Source organism: Ambystoma mexicanum, chromosome 7p (assembly GCF_040938575.1).
Source record: "Ambystoma mexicanum isolate Mex_15411 chromosome 7p, UKY_AmexF1_1, whole genome shotgun sequence".
NCBI classification, from domain to species: domain Eukaryota; kingdom Metazoa; phylum Chordata; class Amphibia; order Caudata; family Ambystomatidae; genus Ambystoma; species Ambystoma mexicanum.
In genome coordinates, this window is record NC_090939.1 from 17,090,444 (window position 1) to 17,109,631 (window position 19,188).

Below are 19,188 nucleotides of genomic sequence, written 5' to 3' on the forward strand. Positions count from 1 at the left end.
AGGTCGAGGAGGTCTCGATTGTACCAAGAGTTGGTGTATTTGAAGTTTTTTGCTCTTTTCTTCTATAATGGGGCAATGGTGTCAACCGCTTGTTTGAGAATGGTGTTGTATAGCTCAACCAATTCTGTCGGGTTGTTGGAGAGTGGTAGTGATAGTTCGGTGCAGAGTCCAATCTGCCTCCAGTCCGCCTTCGCCGCTGAAGTTGCTGAGGAACCGTGAACCACTGACTGCTGGTAAGAGTCAATCATGGTAACTGATATCCGCCCACAGACGCGGCAAACAACATTGAATGCTCGAAATCGCGGCGAGCTTTCCTTTTCAACTGAAGCCGCGATGTCAGTTGTTAGCGTTCCCATCAACACTCCCCCTCCCTTCCCTACCCTCCCTGTGTCCACTCTTTCTCCCCTCTCTCCCGCCCTTCATCTCTCTCTTGTCCCAGCCTGTCCCTGCTCTCTTTCTCTCCCCCGCCTGGCTCAATATGTGGCCGCAAGTTCCCCAAGTTCCCCTGTTGGTCCCTCACTATTTGATGCTGGTGGCATCAAAGCACCAATTATCGCTTTATATCCAGCTGATGTGTTGGCGGACGATGTGCAAACTCAGATTAATGACTGATTAATGATTTGCACACAAAGCCGGAAAGCGCGGCTGTAAACAATGTGATAAAGTTGAATGAAGGAGCTGACACACTTGTTGTCTTGGACAGTGCTAATCAGACGTTGGCTGACGTATGTTGTGATGAAACAGAAGTAGTCGAACAAGTCGTGACATCTGACTGTTCGACTCAGAACTCTCACTCCAACGAGCCTTCTAATGCTTGCAATGACATTTCAAAGGTGGTGAAACTGAACATAGTGCTACCCCAATCAGATTCACTTCCAGTCACTACTGCGATTAATGGACCCCAGATACTAGAGTCAACTGTGATGGTAGAAATTGACACTGCGTCTTTTCTATCCCCGTTTGACGTAACAGATACAGAACTCTTGGCTTTAAAATTACCAAATGGAACAGGAAATCTGACAAACTTTTCCTTTGTTCCGCCAATAATTAGTGAAAAAAAACACGACTCTTCAGCCAGAAGAGTTGTTGCTGGGAACATGGTCTCTGAAATTGAGTCAGACGTGTAAAGTAGGGACGCAGTACGTCCATTGGAAACTCCTGTACTTCAGCCTTACCTGCCCTGCCTTCCAACTAATAACCATAAAAAAAAGTTTGGGATTGGATTTGGCAGGACGTGAAGCGCGGTTGACGGAGCGTTTGACAGCTGACTATCAAGCTCTAAAAAACAAATGAATCCACAGTTTTTCTATGGCCCCGCAAAGTACGTGAATCGCAAAAGAAAAGCCGCCTAGCAACAGTGAATAAGGAGTGAAGTCCGTTCATAACTTAAAAATCGACACGCTTAAATCATGGACGAGTACACTGCACCAAAAAGATGCACAGAGCATACAAAATATGGGCATTACCTCGACAAGAAATTCATACTCGAGCTCCTCAAAGGAGCAGACTGAAAACCTGCAATACCATTGCAACACAAAAGCAGCTCATCAATTCTCAAGAAATGAATGGCGCTCAAGCAAACAGGATGAACCGTCTATCCTAGAGTCTGAGTCAGACACTCACAATAAAGAGAATCCATCGGTGGCAGCTGGGATACAGATTCATAATAATGTTCTAGCGGGCACAGCACTAGCCTTGATCCCATTCATTAAACTTTACGAAACACTAAATGAGACTATAAAAGACCAAAATGCCCTGATGCACAATCTAATAAATAAAGTCTCGTCACTGGAAGAAAATAACACTCATTTATTGACTAGAGTTTAACGTGAAGCCGAGATCTCCTTTCAATGGCAAAACCGGCTAGGAGATCTTGCAATGAGAGACCATATGGATAAAACTGATCAAATGGAGGCAATTTTGGAAATAATGAAGTGGTGTTGGCACTCTATACCCATGAGCATGGCGGACATTGATGGTCCATCAAATGAGAGGTTTCCACAATGTCCAGAAAGGACAAATGCAAATACAAGGAAAAACATAATTCCATGCGGAAAAAACAACACCCCTATGTGTACCACTGCCCCTGATAAGAGTCTTGATACACCTCAACCAGCTGAAGCGAACAACGTGATTACTGTGACAGCCGATCCACAAGTTGCACCTACAATAGAAGATCAGTCTGAATGTAATCATTCAAGTAAAGCACAACCTGGATCGGGTGTTCCACTACGAAACACCATTTCACCGGTGGTTGTTGTGGAGAAAGACCAAAACACAAATGAAGCTACTGTACCTCTTTCTAAAGGAAATGTCAACACCTTTGGTATTTTTACTGGGGCTGCAAAACTGATTGTTTCCACGGCTCCATTCAAACTGTGTGAAAAAGCTACAAAAGCCCCTGTTAACAAACAAATACTGAATAAGTGGCAAACAAACACGAGTAAAGCTCGAACGAAAACCAAACAGTTTGTGAGGAATCTTTCGACACCACAAAAGCTTGGTCTCTTTTCGCGTAATGCATTGAACGCTCAACAGGATAAGCCAGATATTGTGCCACCTAGAAAATCAGCGTTGAAAGAAATACCAAAATCAAATGTGGCGGAAATACCAAATCCAAATAAAAGACGAAGAATTGAATCTGTCTCTGGTTCAAATATGACTGATCTAAGTGTTATTCACTTATGTGATCTTTCCACATACTCAGTTGAATCTGATGAACTAAAGCAGCCAGTGGAGGTGGACGAAAGCTCTCATCCCGTTTAAAGATCATCCAAGGCCCGAGAAAAATTCATCAAGCACACAAATCCAAAGCCGGTGACACTAACAAGCCAGCATTGAGTGCTAATTCTAATCCCTCATGTGAGACTTCACAAAGCCGGAAACAGATGACGGATGAAGATGGTGCCCGACAAATAAGATTGATCTCAACGAAGCTAAATCCCAAGATGACGGCGGCTCAATGGAAAAAGCAAAAGCAAATGAATCCAAAAGAAACTATGCCTTCGAAATCGGCACAGGGACAAAAGCTTTGGAGAATCAGACTTGAGAATATTTTCTCTGACGCAAATGAAGTTAATCTAAATCGCAGAAATGTGATGCGGTTGTTACATAATTTTCCATCTCTAAGAACGATAACTTCCAATGATATAGCCATTGTGGAATACATCACTGAGGACTCTCTGGATAAGGTCTATTTGCACATAAACTCTCAGGCAGTTGAAAATGCTTTACTTGCAGCAAAAGACGAACTGCTGTTGTACGGTTTTGATTTGACATTAGAAGCCAAACATCAGAGAGAAGGAAGATGTGGCACCACTCGACAAATTAAATTATTATGCTCTGTTGGTAGACTTTCAAACAAAGTTCAACCAACCAAACAGTTGAACATATATAAGAAAATATGAAATTTAGTACACTGGTGTCCCAAAAAAAGAAACAATTGCAACGTGATATGAGAAAATTAAAAAAAGGCTCAGACCCAAATAAACCGACACGAATGAAACATCTTAAGGCGAAGTACCGTAACTGGTTGAAATGTTTTACAACTATGAGAGACCTAGAGCGAGGAGAGCGAATTCTAAAGCTAATTATTTGTCATCAGACAAAGGAATTATGGAATATAATAAACAACAAAACCATATTCCAGAAAGCAAAGACCCATCATGGTATCTTTAAGGCCCGTTGGGAACAACACTTTGCTAAGGTCTTTGGAATTAATGTAAACCAGAAGAGCGATGAAACGCCCGTAGTCGTCCATTCCTGGAACGTAATCTGATCGAGAGAGGACATATCAACAGCAATCAAAAGGCAGCCGAGATGATCCGGCGAACTACCGTCCAATTGTCTATTGGACATTGTGAGTAAGATTTTTGCGTCCTTTTTACAGCAGAAGCTGTCAAAGTGGACTATTATCTCAGGCCACTTCGATATACGTCAGACAGGTTTCACTAAGGGTGCTGGAACAGAAGTGAACTTGACTATATTGAATCTGCTGAAACTTGAAGCCCTACAACAAGGGAAAAATCTGTTTATCGCATTCATTGACATGAAACAAGTGTTCGATTCACTCGACCAATTAAAATTGCGGGAAAAATTGAAGATCTGGTCGTGTCCGCTTGAATTATTGCAGCCAATAATGGCCCTCCATAAAGAAACTTCGATCAGAGTGTGAATTAACGAAGCTGGTGAGCTCACTGAGGAATTAATTACCAACAAGGGAGTTAAACAGGGATGCCCCCTGGCTGCCCTCCTATCCAAATTATTTATATCAGATGTTTCTGAAGCTTTTTCTCAGACACAATGTTTTCCTCCAAAGATAAACAGCCATAGTATCAGTTGGACAATATATGCGGACGATATTGTCCTAATGGACTCAACACCAATTGGCCTTCAGAGAGTCCTATTGGCTCTAGAAAAGTATTTAAGTGACAACTCTCTGCAAATCAATGTGGAGAAGACAAAGATCATGTCGATTGGAAACACCTCAAAAAGATTCATCAAAAATTTCAGATGGAACTTGCAGAAGTACAGATACAACACGTACCAACTGTTCGATATCTAGGCATCCTATTCAATACCTCAATTAGAGAACATGAATGGATGTCTGATCTTAAACAACGTATGTTGACCTTTTCGCTGCAAGGGGCTAAGCTTCATGCCGAATACGAGAAGTTCACTCTAAAACCTGTATTAATTTTTTATATTCATAAAGTGATCCCGTCAATCACATTTGGAGCCGAGGCCAGCTGGAATCTAGACTATCATCTGTGGTCAACCCTTGAAGGTTTGTTTTGGAGACGTATCCTGAAGCTTCCAAAAGGCGTCTCAATGATTTCCATAAGGTACGAATTGGGAATCGAATCCATGTACAACATAGTTGTTTGGAAATCGCTGGCTATGCTACGGAAGATGTCGCTAACGGATCAGGCCCTGGCATATCAAATTTTCTCAACGGCGGGCCAAAAGCAATATCATAACAAAGGGGAGTCTGGGAATCTCTCCACCAGCATGAACACAGCCCAATGACCAATGACACTAAGCCAAGGCTGAAACACGTGTATGGGGTTACTGATGGTACTCTTGTTCAGAGGAGAATTGCCTAGCATTTCGGCGCTGGACTGCCCCTGGGCAGGACAAAGGCTGATATGCGGGGAAATTTCTTCTCTGTGAAAGGGACAGTGAGCTAAAGACTTGGTAGAGTCTCTCCCAGGGGTTATTCACCCAGGAACAGGTCATTGGGCTGTGTTCGTGCTGGTAGAGAGATTCCCAGACCCCCCCTTTGTTTCAAAAGCAATATCATAGTATTCTGCAAAATTGGTTCATCAGACTAAAAATTATCCTAGAATTTGCAGATATTAAGTGGGAAACACTCATAGCAATGCCCCAAATCGCCAAACAGAAATTAAGAAAATGGAACTGGATACAAAACTTAGAACAAAGAAACCTTCTGTCTTCGTCAATTGATTTGGGGCCTCTAACTAACTGTTTAGATCGTTTGCCCATATATCTTCTAAAATTTCCTTCAAGAAAACATTGCAACCAATTCATGAGACTGCGTTTAAATGCATACACAACTAAGGAGATCCAATGGAGGCGAAGAGTCACTAACATCGATAATAACCTCTGTTGGTTCTGTGAACAATCAGTTGAATCAGTGAAACATCTGATCACTGAATGTCATAAATTAATGCAGTCACGAAATGGCCACCTTGGAGCTTTTGCTCCGGTAGATGAAGACATGGACAAATGGTGGTATTGGATTTTGTCTAGAACTAATGTACCCCTCACTTGTGCAGTATGTGAGCTTTTGGAAAACAATCTGAGAGAGGAACTGTCCTAATTTGGAAATGTTTTCCTATATTCATTTATGTTAATGTCAAGAACGTCTTCGTTTCTGCAACTGTTTTCTTGTGTTTTTGTGTGACAGTTGGAACTGCTTTTTCATTGTAATTGAAGTTTATATATAAACTAATTGTTACAATTAAAATTAAAAAAAAGAAAAAAAAAATAGTGCTGATGCTTCCAGAAGAGGGAGAATTCTCTCTTTGGTAAGCATTTTTTTTTACCTAGCGCTGGTGGCCGGCATAGGAGGGTTGTGTTGGGTTGGAGCTTGTGACGGAATGTTGAAGTGGATGAGGTGGTGGTCAGTCCATGGACGTGGGTGTTTGAACTAATGTCTGCATTACAGTTATGGTCCGCTAGCCAATCTAGAATGCGTCCTTTGATGTGGGTAGGGGAGTCCACTTTTTGCATGAAACCCAGGGCCCGGAGGGATTTTGCAAAGGCTTTACTTTGTTTGTCTTTTGAGTCCAGGAAGCCGAGATTGAAATCTCCTAAGAGGATGGATCTGGTGTTAGATTTGAGGTTATTGCCTATGAGGTGTAGAATATTGGCTTGGAAGTCTAGTAGTGGGTCTGGGGGGCGGTATACTAGGTGCATTGTTAGAGTATCATTAGGAGAAAAGGAGACTTTTACATTTGATTTGTCTGACCTTGAGGGTTTCTTTCACTATGAGGGCGACCCCTCCCCCTTTGTGTTTCGGTCTGTCCTAATGGAGAATTGTTTACCTGGGGGTAGTGACTGGCATATGGCTGGACCGGAAGCTTTGTGTAGCCATGTTTCAGTGATGGCAAGTGCATCGAGCTGCAGGTCATTGATTCATTCATCTTCATTGGATGTACTGAGTCCCCTCCAAATTGCATAGATGTCCTTCCTGCACAACAATGTCATAGGCAACAACCGTTGCTGCAGATGCGAAGACGCTGCCCAACCTCCTGCACACGCAAATAAGTTCTTCCTGCCCGCAGGCAACACACTCGACATAACACTACACTCATAGAAGGGCAAAGAAGCTTTAATGCCGAAACAACACACCACGGCTGACCTATAACTACCTTGCAACCACAGACCATAGCTCATAAAATATATATAAGAGGGTGAAGGCGACCACCATTTTCTTCATTTGCACTTGGAATACTCAGTCTCCTGCATCTAAGCATTAGACAACAGTCTGGACAAAGATTACGTATGCAAAACGCATGCAAAGACGTTTGATTTATCAAGAAAAAGAATGATAGAATGAAAGTAGACTGCAAAATTCTCATTAACAGGATTTCTTTATGACAGAGCCCGCACTGATGAAGGACAAGGTGTCCGAAATGCATCGGAGAAGGGCCTCTGCTGAAGAATGTTGAATTAAAGTAAAGCTGATTACTTGAAAATCTAAATGAATGTGCACATCATCCTTTCTTCAACCACCACTGGTTGATTGAAAGATCTATACAAATAAAATCACTGGATATCAAAGGACTAACTTTTGACATAGTATTTACTACACCACCAGGAGTCTCCAAGCTCAGTGAGAGTATCACTGAGCAAATCTCTGCCTGCCTGCGCAACAATACCATTGTCAACACTGTTAAGTGTCTGCTTTCACAGATCTCCCAATAGGCACCCAAGGATGCCAGCAAACGGAAGCAAGAGCATCTGAATCCACCACCATTGCCTTCTGCTCTGCAGCAGGATGCAGTGCCGGAGCCCGCCACCCACTCCATCAAAGACACTAGAATGAGCCTACTTGCACTTGGCCACCACTGCCATTAGCCAACCTGCAACATACCGTCTACAATGGTTACCACCACCCTGTAGTCCACCATTACCCCTACCCTGACTACCACCACCACTCTGCTTACCAACACACCCTGTAATGCGGCTACCACAAACACCACTATCCTGCCTGCAACCGTTCTGTCCACTGCTGTTACTGCTACCTTAGGGTTTGACATGCCAGACCCTTACCACCCGATCCTCCGCTATGCAGGCACTGCAGTGGCACCACCATGAGGACTATTATTTGAATCCTGATGATGACGATGCTGACACTGCACACTGTAGAAGCTGGGGCAGGTGGAGCAGGGATGAGGCACCTTTACAACACGTTCACCCCCTGTTATCCTGACAAGGTCCCCCAATACACCATCTAGGAGAGGCTACACGGCACAGGGCAGCAACAGGTGTGGATAGAGAGGATTACTGGGCAGCAGCTGGAGCATTGCTAGATAATGCATGATGCACTTCACGAGAGAATCAACGGAACACTGTGAAGCTCCCGAGTCCTGGAAGCCTCTGTACCTGTGCCTGTGCCTGGAGTAAGCGCTGGGAGTTTCCTTTACTCGCGCGAACACCCGCAGGCAGTTGCAGGCAACCACTTAGCTTCCTGGAGGAGGCGGAGCTTTTTGACTCACGTGACCGCTCACGTGACATCCTCTGCCACAAAAGCAGAGACAGCGCTGCCGAGCGGCGCACTTCTCACACGAGAGAATCAACGGAACACTGTGAAGCTCCCGAGTCCTGGAAGCCTCTGTACCTGTGCCTGTGCCTGGAGTAAGCGCTGGGAGTTTCCTTTACTCGCGCGAACACCCGCAGGCAGTTGCAGGCAACCACTTAGCTTCCTGGAGGAGGCGGAGCTTTTTGACTCACGTGACCGCTCACGTGACATCCTCTGCCACAAAAGCAGAGACAGCGCTGCCGAGCGGCGCACTTCTCACACGAGAGAATCAACGGAACACTGTGAAGCTCCCGAGTCCTGGAAGCCTCTGTACCTGTGCCTGTGCCTGGAGTAAGCGCTGGGAGTTTCCTTTACTCGCGCGAACACCCGCAGGCAGTTGCAGGCAACCACTTAGCTTCCTGGAGGAGGCGGAGCTTTTTGACTCACGTGACCGCTCACGTGACATCCTCTGCCACAAAAGCAGAGACAGCGCTGCCGAGCGGCGCACTTCTCACACGAGAGAATCAACGGAACACTGTGAAGCTCCCGAGTCCTGGAAGCCTCTGTACCTGTGCCTGTGCCTGGAGTAAGCGCTGGGAGTTTCCTTTACTCGCGCGAACACCCGCAGGCAGTTGCAGGCAACCACTTAGCTTCCTGGAGGAGGCGGAGCTTTTTGACTCACGTGACCGCTCACGTGACATCCTCTGCCACAAAAGCAGAGACAGCGCTGCCGAGCGGCGCACTTCTCACACGAGAGAATCAACGGAACACTGTGAAGCTCCCGAGTCCTGGAAGCCTCTGTACCTGTGCCTGTGCCTGGAGTAAGCGCTGGGAGTTTCCTTTACTCGCGCGAACACCCGCAGGCAGTTGCAGGCAACCACTTAGCTTCCTGGAGGAGGCGGAGCTTTTTGACTCACGTGACCGCTCACGTGACATCCTCTGCCACAAAAGCAGAGACAGCGCACCCTCGCGGCGTTGAGCCCGATAGGAGTAGAGGGCGTCGGCTGTTGTGCGGCTGTTAGGCGCTGGTGGCGCACGACTAAGCCAGGAAGTCCGTGATCCCTGACAAAGACATGTCAGCTAGGGCAGTAAGACCAAATAGAAAAACGGAGACCAGCGTTGCCCTCCCAGAAGAAGAAGAAGGCAGGTGCCTGAGAAGCATGAAATTGACCCAAAAACTACAGGGAAGCACCTCAAGGGGTCATGAGAGAACACCTACACATAGTCCCAAGAGAAACGAAAATGACAGAACTAGTGATTGGGGTCTGCTAGATAAGGGTGGCCAACAGACTTCACATCAGATTTCGGATCTGCATTTAGAACAAAACGTAGAAATACAACAAACAGACCCCTCAAACTCATTACCGACTACAATAGGGGTGATTATGCAAAATGCAACGAAAAAACCACAACTGCAGCTATCGCCACCACCGCAACTACTACCCGAGCCCGACCCGGACCCCGCTGTAGAGCCGCCCTCGATGGACCTGGTTGACCAGTGCGAGGACTCCGCGACGGGGACACCGGGGGCTCTCAGAGTTGGCTCCATAGCTACGAGTGGGGTGGAGAACGGCCAGGAAGACGGGGGAGGAGTAGATGCCGCAGAGACAACAAAACACGCACCATCCGGCGAGTTTAGCCGAGCACCTCTCAGCACGGCCCATCAGGGGGAGGTGACGTTGGGCCAAATCCAAGTGGAGGCGACAATCCACGCAGAGGCAGAAGACAGCATAGACGATAAGAACAATCAAACAGACATGGAAGAAGCTCCCACGGCCAGCGAAGGCAGTAAAACTACTAACAACAAAAAAAGACAAAGGCAAATGGTCAAAATCACCACAAAAAGAAATAAGGGTGGTAAACACCTCAATAAAAATAGGACAACAATAAATGAAAAAAATCCAGTGACAAATTACTTCACGTCTCGATCTAACACAAAAGGGATAAGCAGACATCATATGGAGCTATCAGACATGGAGATACTCGAGGCCATAAACGAATGCCTACCCCCTTTCAAACTACGAAGGTTAGACTGTAAAAAGAGTGGAAAACCAGGAACGAAGAACGTCTTAACAACAGAGGAGAAAGAGGGATCATTGAATCAGTTAAACGAAAGAGAAAGTGAAGACCCAGCGGCACTTAAGACACTTCTCTCCCCAACGGCCTCGCAAGAAATAGAGACACTCAATGGCGATTTGCACTTGCAAATCGACACAAAAACAACAGAAGAAGGGGAGAACCGAGACAACTTAAGGGCCAGGGAGCAGGAGAAACCAAAACACCAACAGGAAATGGAAAGTCTATTTGAAAAACCAGATACCGGGGAGAAAGAAGAATCCTCGGGCGGTATACAAACAGGGCTGGATAAGACAAACAAAACACTGCGGGAAATAGATACTGCACTAGATTCAAATTTGGACAAAGGAGATACGTCTGAATCAGACAACATAACATCCACAAATCCACTCCTGGAGTCCGACCCGATAGTAAATGACGAGACCATACGGGAACGACATCTGAGCAAAATGGAGGAAAACACACACTCAGTTGATCAACCAACCCCGTCCAAGGTGTCAACTCCAGTTCAGGCCCCAATGAAAAAACATGGACAGAACCACCATCAAAATCAGTGGGGCCATGAACCATTTAGTCCTCGAACAGATACGACCCAACATCAAAGTCGTTTACTTGACACTGTTGCTCCATCACAAAATCAGGGGGGAAACAAGACAACAAATATAATTGACGCCCCACTAGGGAGAACTCCAACGCAGCAATACCCTTCGAGCTCAGCGGAACACTCAAACAAAAAGACTGACCTACTCTCCATCATGTCATCTGTAAATATAGCACTTGCCCCATTCATGAAGCTCTACGAAACCATCGCTGACTCATTGAAGGATCACACCAGTATCCAAGCAATGATGTACAGCAAAGTCATCTTTCTAGAAGCATATATCATGGCTTTAGAAGCCAGAAAAAAAAACAACCAAGAAGCGAACCAAGATACATCAGCCACGCCCAACCAAATATGCGGGAAAGATGAGGCGCAGGAAAAGACGACAAAAACTATAGAAACTCAAACAATTATCACGATAGACTTAACTGAGAGCACATCATCCACAGAAAAAGTCACTAAAGTAGTTGAGATGAATACCCGTCTAGGACAACCAGAGTGTGCACTAAACACAAGCAAACCAGAAATTACAATTGAAGTACCTAGTGACCAACTACAGGGAGGAGAAACCACCCAAAAAAAAAAAGAGGGAACAAAAAAATCGTTACCTAAGCAGCCTAAATCACGCACAGAATCAGCAGAGGCGATTTTTCAAGTCTTTAAGCGGCCAGCAAACCACAAAGATAAAGTACGCATGGAGGAGAGCCTGGATATAAATATAGAACCCATGATCAAGCAGGTAAACTCGGAAACGAATAAAACAATATCACCGAAGATAACTTATGACTTTCTGGAAAACGATGAATTAATGAACCTGAGTCAATATGTGTCAGAAGACGCTACCTTAGACTCAAGCCCAAAGAAAACCTCCAAAAGTCTGTACTCACAAGCGGCCGGTAAAAGCAATAAAGCAGACAACAAAGCAGAGGTAAACCTACAACGGATCGAACAACGCCAAAAACAAAAATTGGTGAAGACCAGCAGCAGAGACAAAAACGAAATTGAGGCCACTGAAACGTTGAGACAAAAAACTATAAAACAAATGATGGAAACAAAAAAGGAGAGAGAAAGGGCGAGATCAAGAACACCAGATCAACGGAGTGGCAGATCTCTAAAGAAGGTAGACCATCATTCCCGCGTAAAACCAGAGGCCCGCGAGGGAGAACGCTCAAATCTAACTCAGCAAGTTAACTTTCAGTATCGCCAAGACGAGCAAGAGAGAAAAAGTAAAAACTTAAGAGGATACACGCCAACGAGCAAGGACATGAAATATAAACATGACAAACGCGGAAGAAATGAAAAGATCATCACAACTTCATCAAGTGCCTACGGAGAACAGAGTCCACAGCATAGAGACAGGTCCAAATGGCCCAATCCAAAGCCTAGGAAATGGGACCAAGCGAAATGGCAGATTAAAATAACGCAAGTAGAAGAAAATGAGGACAAGGTAACACTAAATAGAAATTCGGTATTAAAGTTGTTCAAATACATCCGAAACCTAAAATACATCAAATCAGAAGACTTATTAGTGGTAGAACCAAGTCATAGAAACACCAAGGCCAGAACTTACTTGCATATAGCGTCAACGAAGTTAAAAAACACCCTCCTTGAAAACAAAAGAGAACTAGAAAACATGGGATACGACCTAAGGGTGTACCAAGTGACGCAGACAAAGCAACAACACGACAGCAATGAAAGGAAGAGGAAAGAATCTCCAGATAAAAACTCAAAAAAACACAGTAACTCCAACTTACAAACAAAGAAAAGTCACACAAGTTCTGGAGTTAGGGAAAAGATGGAAGCAACGAAAAAGCGAGAAGGTCAAAAATCATTAAAGCTAAAGGAAAACATCCAGCATGGAAGAAACCAGAAAGAAGACAAGAGGCATAGCTACAGTGACATGGAAACATCCTCGCGGAAACAGGAACGAAAACAAGAAGATCCAAGAAATAGCCACAGAGCCAGTGAAACAGCGACTCGCAGGAAACAAAACCAAGAGCTACAACAAAATAAAATTGAGAGCGAACCTTCACTAAAATGTGCCCCTATGAAAGGAATATGGTCCTGGCTGCCAAAAGCACTAACCGAAAAGAAGCAAAAATAGCAGTTTCCCGGAGTCGAGCACATTCAACAAGGGCAATGCAAGGGAGGAGAACAGAAGCAGTCAATAAAAATGTGCTCGTGGAACACGAGAGGACATCTTCACCTCCTATCGGCCAGCGACATTACGTTAGGAGCATATGATTTAATATGCCTCCAAGAAACCTGGCTGTGTGAACCACCCTCTATGCGAGGATTTGATTTAATCTTGGCACCCGCAAACAAGGGCCGTTTGGGAAGACCATCTTCAGGGCTCTTGATCGCCTGCAAAAACGGAAGTGGGATCACACTAGATAAGACATTGATCAGTAATCTGGAAATACTGATGGTGAAAGCCTCATGGACCCGCAAGACAAACAACAAAGAGGGCTATGGAAAAACACCATTAATAATAGCAAATGTCTACTGGAATCCAGCATCTACAGAAACAACTACCTTCCTAGAGAAAGTGGAAGAAGCACTGGATATCGCCATGGCGGAACACTTAGTAAACCACTTCATGATCTGCGGAGATCTAAACGCAACATGCAATACAGATCCAGAGAAAGGAACCAGTCAAGTAAACAAACAGCGGGGAGAACAGCGCGGAACACTATGGACTTGTCTGATGAAATCAAGAAATCTGCATAATTTGCATGAAGCCTTCCCAGATCCAAAGCATCTGCCAACATGGGAAAGAAATAATTCAAAGGCAACAATAGATTACATGTTCGTCACAGAACCGATCTTGGCTATAACAAAAGATTTTGGAATAATCAGAACAAGGGCCAGTGATCACAATTTGCTCTCAACTTCCTGGGAGGCATCTAGCCCCCCGAATGACTACATGAAAGCCGACATCACAATAAACGGACAAGGCAACCGATTAAAACTATCAAAGGAACACATTGTGGAATTAGAAAATCGATTTAATTCCATGACGGAAATAGTGGAGGAGAACAAAACCAACTACATCCCACTTCTAACAAAGTACAAAAAAAACTACATTTGTAAAAAAGTTTGGTGGAAACCCACCAAAACATGTATTCGATAAACCTTTGGTTGAGAAACGCCGCATCCTTCGCAAAATCCAACGAAGAGCAAAAATTAAAGACACACCGGCAGCATACGAAGAAGCAGCGGCGGCAGCAAAGCACTACAAAGCCTGGGTCAGAGAACACAAGTCAAAACTCTACCAACAAGATTCGGAAAATATCTTGAAAATGATTAGTGGGAGAAACACAAGAGAATTTTGGAGCACCTTGAGAGCCACGACGGACGTACAAGAAAAATCATTAATAAGTGAGGTGGGTGAAACAACATGGTTAAAACACTTTGAAACAATGTACTTGGCTCCAACGAAACCCTCTAGTGAACCTGCTGGATATAAGCAAGGCCCTTGGCTAAAAGTAGACGACTCCGAGGAGATCCGTCTAAAGATATCAAGTCTAAAGAACTCAAGAGCCCCGGGGCCCGACGGGGTCACAAACGTGGATTTAAAAACAAACCCCGAAGAGTGGGCAAGTCTTCTGAGCAAAATCTTCAGAAAATGTGCGGATTTGAGAACTATACCGTCGTCCTGGAAATCAGCAATAGTGGTACCTATTTTCAAAAAAGGTGACAAAAAAAATCCAACAAACTATAGACCAATTGCGCTTCTCGATGTCATAGGGAAAGTGTTTGGAGCAATGTTACTAGACCACTTCAAGCGATGGGCAGCAAAAGCTCCTTGTGAAGACCCATTTCAAACGGGATTTAAGAAAAACATGGGCACGACGGCCAATATCCTACTCCTTTCTGTCCTGAAAAATAAAGTCCTGGAAGGGGGCCCAAGCATCTTTGTGGCATTCATCGACCTGACCCAGGCCTTTGATCGTATTGACAGGGCTAGGCTCTGGTCTAAATTGGAGGCATGGGACTGTCCTGCAACCTTGCTGAACCCAATTAAGGCACTATACACAGACACCAACATGCGGATTCGTTTGGACCAAAACGGCTTACTATCAAACCAGATACCAACAGCTAGAGGTGTGAAACAGGGGTGCCCATTGGCCCCGTCCTTATTCTTAGCATTTATTGGCGACATAAATAGCTCGGACACAACTATACGATCTTTCCCACCGAAAATTTGCAAAACACCAATAACGAGGCTCTTGTACGCGGACGACCTAGTACTTTTGGACTACACTCCTGTGGGACTACAGCGACAAATGACAAGTCTCCAGAAGTATATGCAAGAAAACCGACTAGAAATCAACATCAAAAAAACCAAATTGCTGAGATTCGGGAAGGCGACTAGAAAAAGCAAAGGACCGAGCTTAAATCTGGAGGGCGAACCGATTGAAACTGTCTTGGTCTTTAAATACCTAGGAGTCATATTAGACAGTACAAAACAAGACAAAGCCATGCAAGCAGCACTAACAACGAAAGTAAACCTAATGGCAGCCCAAGCCAGGGCAATAGATAGAAAGTTTGGCAGATACTCGCTGATACCAGTGCGAGAATTCTATAAGAAAAAAGTTATGCCAACTCTATCATATGGAGGCGATGCCATGATAAACCTGCCTTTAGACATCTGGACAAAAATGGAGTCAAAGTTTTGGAGAAAAGTCCTCATGCTGCCCAACTCAACATCAGGTGCCTCGATTCGTAAAGAGCTCAGCTTGCCGTCCCTCAAAAGCTCTGTTGAACAGGCAAAATTGATGCTCTATAGGAAATGCCGGATGGCGGAGCCTCCATCAATTTACAATTTAATAAACCAGGAACTTGAACGAACCACGACTGGAAGTCTAACGAAATGGAAAAACGATAACATCCAAGTGTTGGAACAAATTCAGGAGAACGAAGAAACATTAACCACTAACCCGAAACTTGTCCTCAAAAAACTAAGAGAATACGATTGGATACGAACTCTGGAAACTGCAGAAAAAAACAAGTTAACTGCACATCTGCCACCAAACGTAAAAAGACTGAATGAACTACAAGAATTCATTAAAAAATTCCCTTGTAGGAAGGGGAGAGACATGTTACTACGTGCTCGCCTCAATCTATTGCCAACAAACGAGATCTTGGCGATAAGAGGCAAAACTGAATCCAACTTCTGTCGTTTTTGCAACATACAAGAAATAGAGTCAATACGCCATCTACTGCTAAAATGTGCTGCTAACCAACAAGTAAGAAGCCGTTACCTGAGACATATCTTTTCGGACTTTACTATAGCTGACGAAGACACTTGTTGGGCTCGCTTAATGGGAGGAGACAAGACAAAATGGCAGATAGCCACGTACAAAATTCTAGAATCACTAAACCTGCCACGGGCATAGTCCGCGAGGGCGGCACTTTTTAAGCAACATTTCAAGCAACATTTTAAGCAACATTTTAGCGACAGCACCAGCTTTATTCGAATTCTACCTTTTTGTAAAAATCTGTTGATTAAACACAAAAAAAAAAAAAAAAAAAAAAAAAAATGCATGATGCAGTGCAGGAAGCAACTCAGAGGATAGCTCGGGAAATGGGCAAAGAGTGCCCGCAAATGTCTGATTCTAATGCTGCCATCACTGTGGTGGGGAAGAGAGCCAGGAAACGGGCAAAGGCAATACCCGTAGGTCAGGTGTCTATGCAGTGGGCTATGGTCCTCACCATAAAGCACCTCTGTTGGCTGGACTATGCCTCCTCTACCTTGACCACCCGCATAGCCGGATCTGTTGCAGGAAGTCTCAGTAGGTGCTCTCTGGGATGCGATCTCCACATGAACGTGGAATTGGAAATCACTCCTGTAAATAGAAAATCTTTTTTGAGGTATTGGGATGTGGGAAGGGAGGTGGAAGGACATGGACTGTGTAGAGGAGGAAGATATGTGTTTGTGGGTGGTAGGGAGGCGGGTGGAGGCGGGAGGTGGGCAGACAAAGGTGTTCAGGTGATTGGGTGGAGGCATGGGCATGTATACTCGAAGAGGAACTTTATATCACAGTATCCGTGATGCTAACACCTCCTCAATTTTCACTTCATAACAACTTTACAGAAACCTAAAGGAAAATATAAAAAAGATTATACTTTGAGACTCGAAAAGAGATGGGGATAAAACCTTTCTTAAAGGCTTCCAGGGGAAGTCCCAACCTCCAGAGGAATACCTTAGCCAGAGATTGGCCAAGAGGGGCACGTGACCAGGGGGACTATTGGGGGCGGGGAACAGTGTTGGAAGGGTGTATGATGGGCTATAAAAGGTCAGCCAGAACATAGGAGGCTGACAGGTGTTCAGATGAGGTGAGGTGGAGTGGTGGTGGACCAAGACGTCAGATGGAGGGGGGACGGTGGAGCGGAGTGCTCAGGAGACTGTGGCTGAGTTTTATGAGAGTGTAGGTAAGGTATGTGTGTAAGAGGTAGTGATATCAGTTGTGTGTAGTGAAAGGGAGGTGTGAAAGGTTAAGAGAGGGAACAGAGAAAGAGAAGTGTAAGGGGTTTAGAGAGGGAGTGATATTGAGTGCAAGTGATAGAGTGCAAGGTGGGAGTGGCGAGCGTGGAGTGAGCAGGAGGAAGGTAGTTGAGAGAGATAGGCAGAGAGAGTGTGATAAGTTCAGGCATAGATATGGGATTGAAAATCGAGAGAGGGAGAGGAGGGAAGAGAAGCATAGTAGTGAGATTAATTCAATGGTGTCATGTATTCTCGCTCGGTGGTGGCCTCTGCCCATGTGGCCAGGGGACGGCAGCTGCTGCCTGATCCTGACCCTGAGGGCGGCTGTGTGAGGGAGCATCACATGGGCGAAGGCGGCCCTCAGGGGGGTGTGATGGCATCATTGGATCAGACATGGTATCCTCCTTTGTCTTTTGAGGATACCCCTGCCATTCCCCATGCCATAATGGCATACTGTTATCCCTCCCCTCACTGACCCAAGAAGAAAGACACTGAAAATATCTGCCCAAGTTCTGCACATAAGACCTCAAGGAATGACTTGCCCTTCAAGATCACCAAAAACGCTGTACCAAAATCTTCATCCAAGTTGTCAGAAACAAACTTTTTTTTCCCTAAGTGTGAAAGTACTGTGACAAGGAAGAGGAACCAAGTAATTGCAGGTCAATGGAGGCCTGGAGCATAAGCCGCGTTACATTTGTTATAAAAACCTACCTGAAGCTGGGAAATTTAAACTGGCACAACAGCTGATGAAGGGACGCTGGCTGGAGAAGACTATCTCCCTCGGTGCTAACCGAGGAACCGCAAGGCTGAGTGGTGTCCATGCAGCGAAGTATACCAGGCATAGTCAAGTTGAACAGTGTGTACTATACAGTGCCTAAGAAGGTCCTGAGCAGGATCTAATAGGACTGGTGAGACGGCTATGAAAGCACCTTAAAGGGAAGTGGAAACCTGTTAGGAGAATACACCATGGATAAGAGTAAAATACAGACTAGCAGCCAAGTTGTTTTGTGAGGTTGATGAAATAATCTTGAAGAATTGACATTCTTGAAATACAAAGAATAGTGAAGAGAAATTCAGGGGAAGTGAACCACCCTCTGGAACAAGGAACTTTGGGCCTCAGTATGAGGTCTGCGGTAAAACCCGCCGGTAGGTGGCGGGCTACCGCCGACCCCGTAACACTGTTTCCACCACCCGATATGGCGGTGCCACTGGGATATCGTGTACAGCGGCGGAACAGGAAATCCCAGTGGAGTCCCATAGGGAATGGGGTCCCTCCAAGGGAATAGGGTCACTGAAGCACCGGCCCCATTGTGAACGGTGCTGGTGCTTCAGTGAAAACACTGCCGGTAGGGGCCTGAATTCCTGGCAAGTCAGGCCCGCCGGCAGTTCTTGGCCCCTACCAGCAGACTAGAGGTTTGGCGGTCCAGAAAGGGTGCCGGTACATTGCTACTGGCACCCTTATTTCCGGACCACCCACACTTATAATGAAGCCCTCTGTCCTTCTGGATCATTTTTGTGTCGGAGTTACGCATTTTTGAACATTTGTACACTACCGAAGGCCAAAGACATTTTCCCTTTTCACCTTAGTGTTATTTTTCCTAGATGTGAGGGCCAAAATAGTGCTTTGGTCACAGGACAATTTGCTTTAGACATCCTGACCTTAGATAGACCCTTAGTTTTGGTTACAGGTAGGGAAACACCTCTTAGAGTAGGGACAAAGAGGCATTTCCCAAACCCCTTTTATTTTAATAA

The 19,188-nt window shown here is 45.0% G+C and overlaps 1 protein-coding gene across 1 annotated transcript in view; it reads right to left on the bottom strand.

Moving 5' to 3' along the window:
• The window catches only part of HSF2BP (heat shock transcription factor 2 binding protein), a 1,118,722-nt gene that overhangs the window by 936,441 nt on the left and 163,093 nt on the right, over nt 1-19,188 (bottom strand). The gene's annotated exons all lie outside the window — the stretch shown is intronic.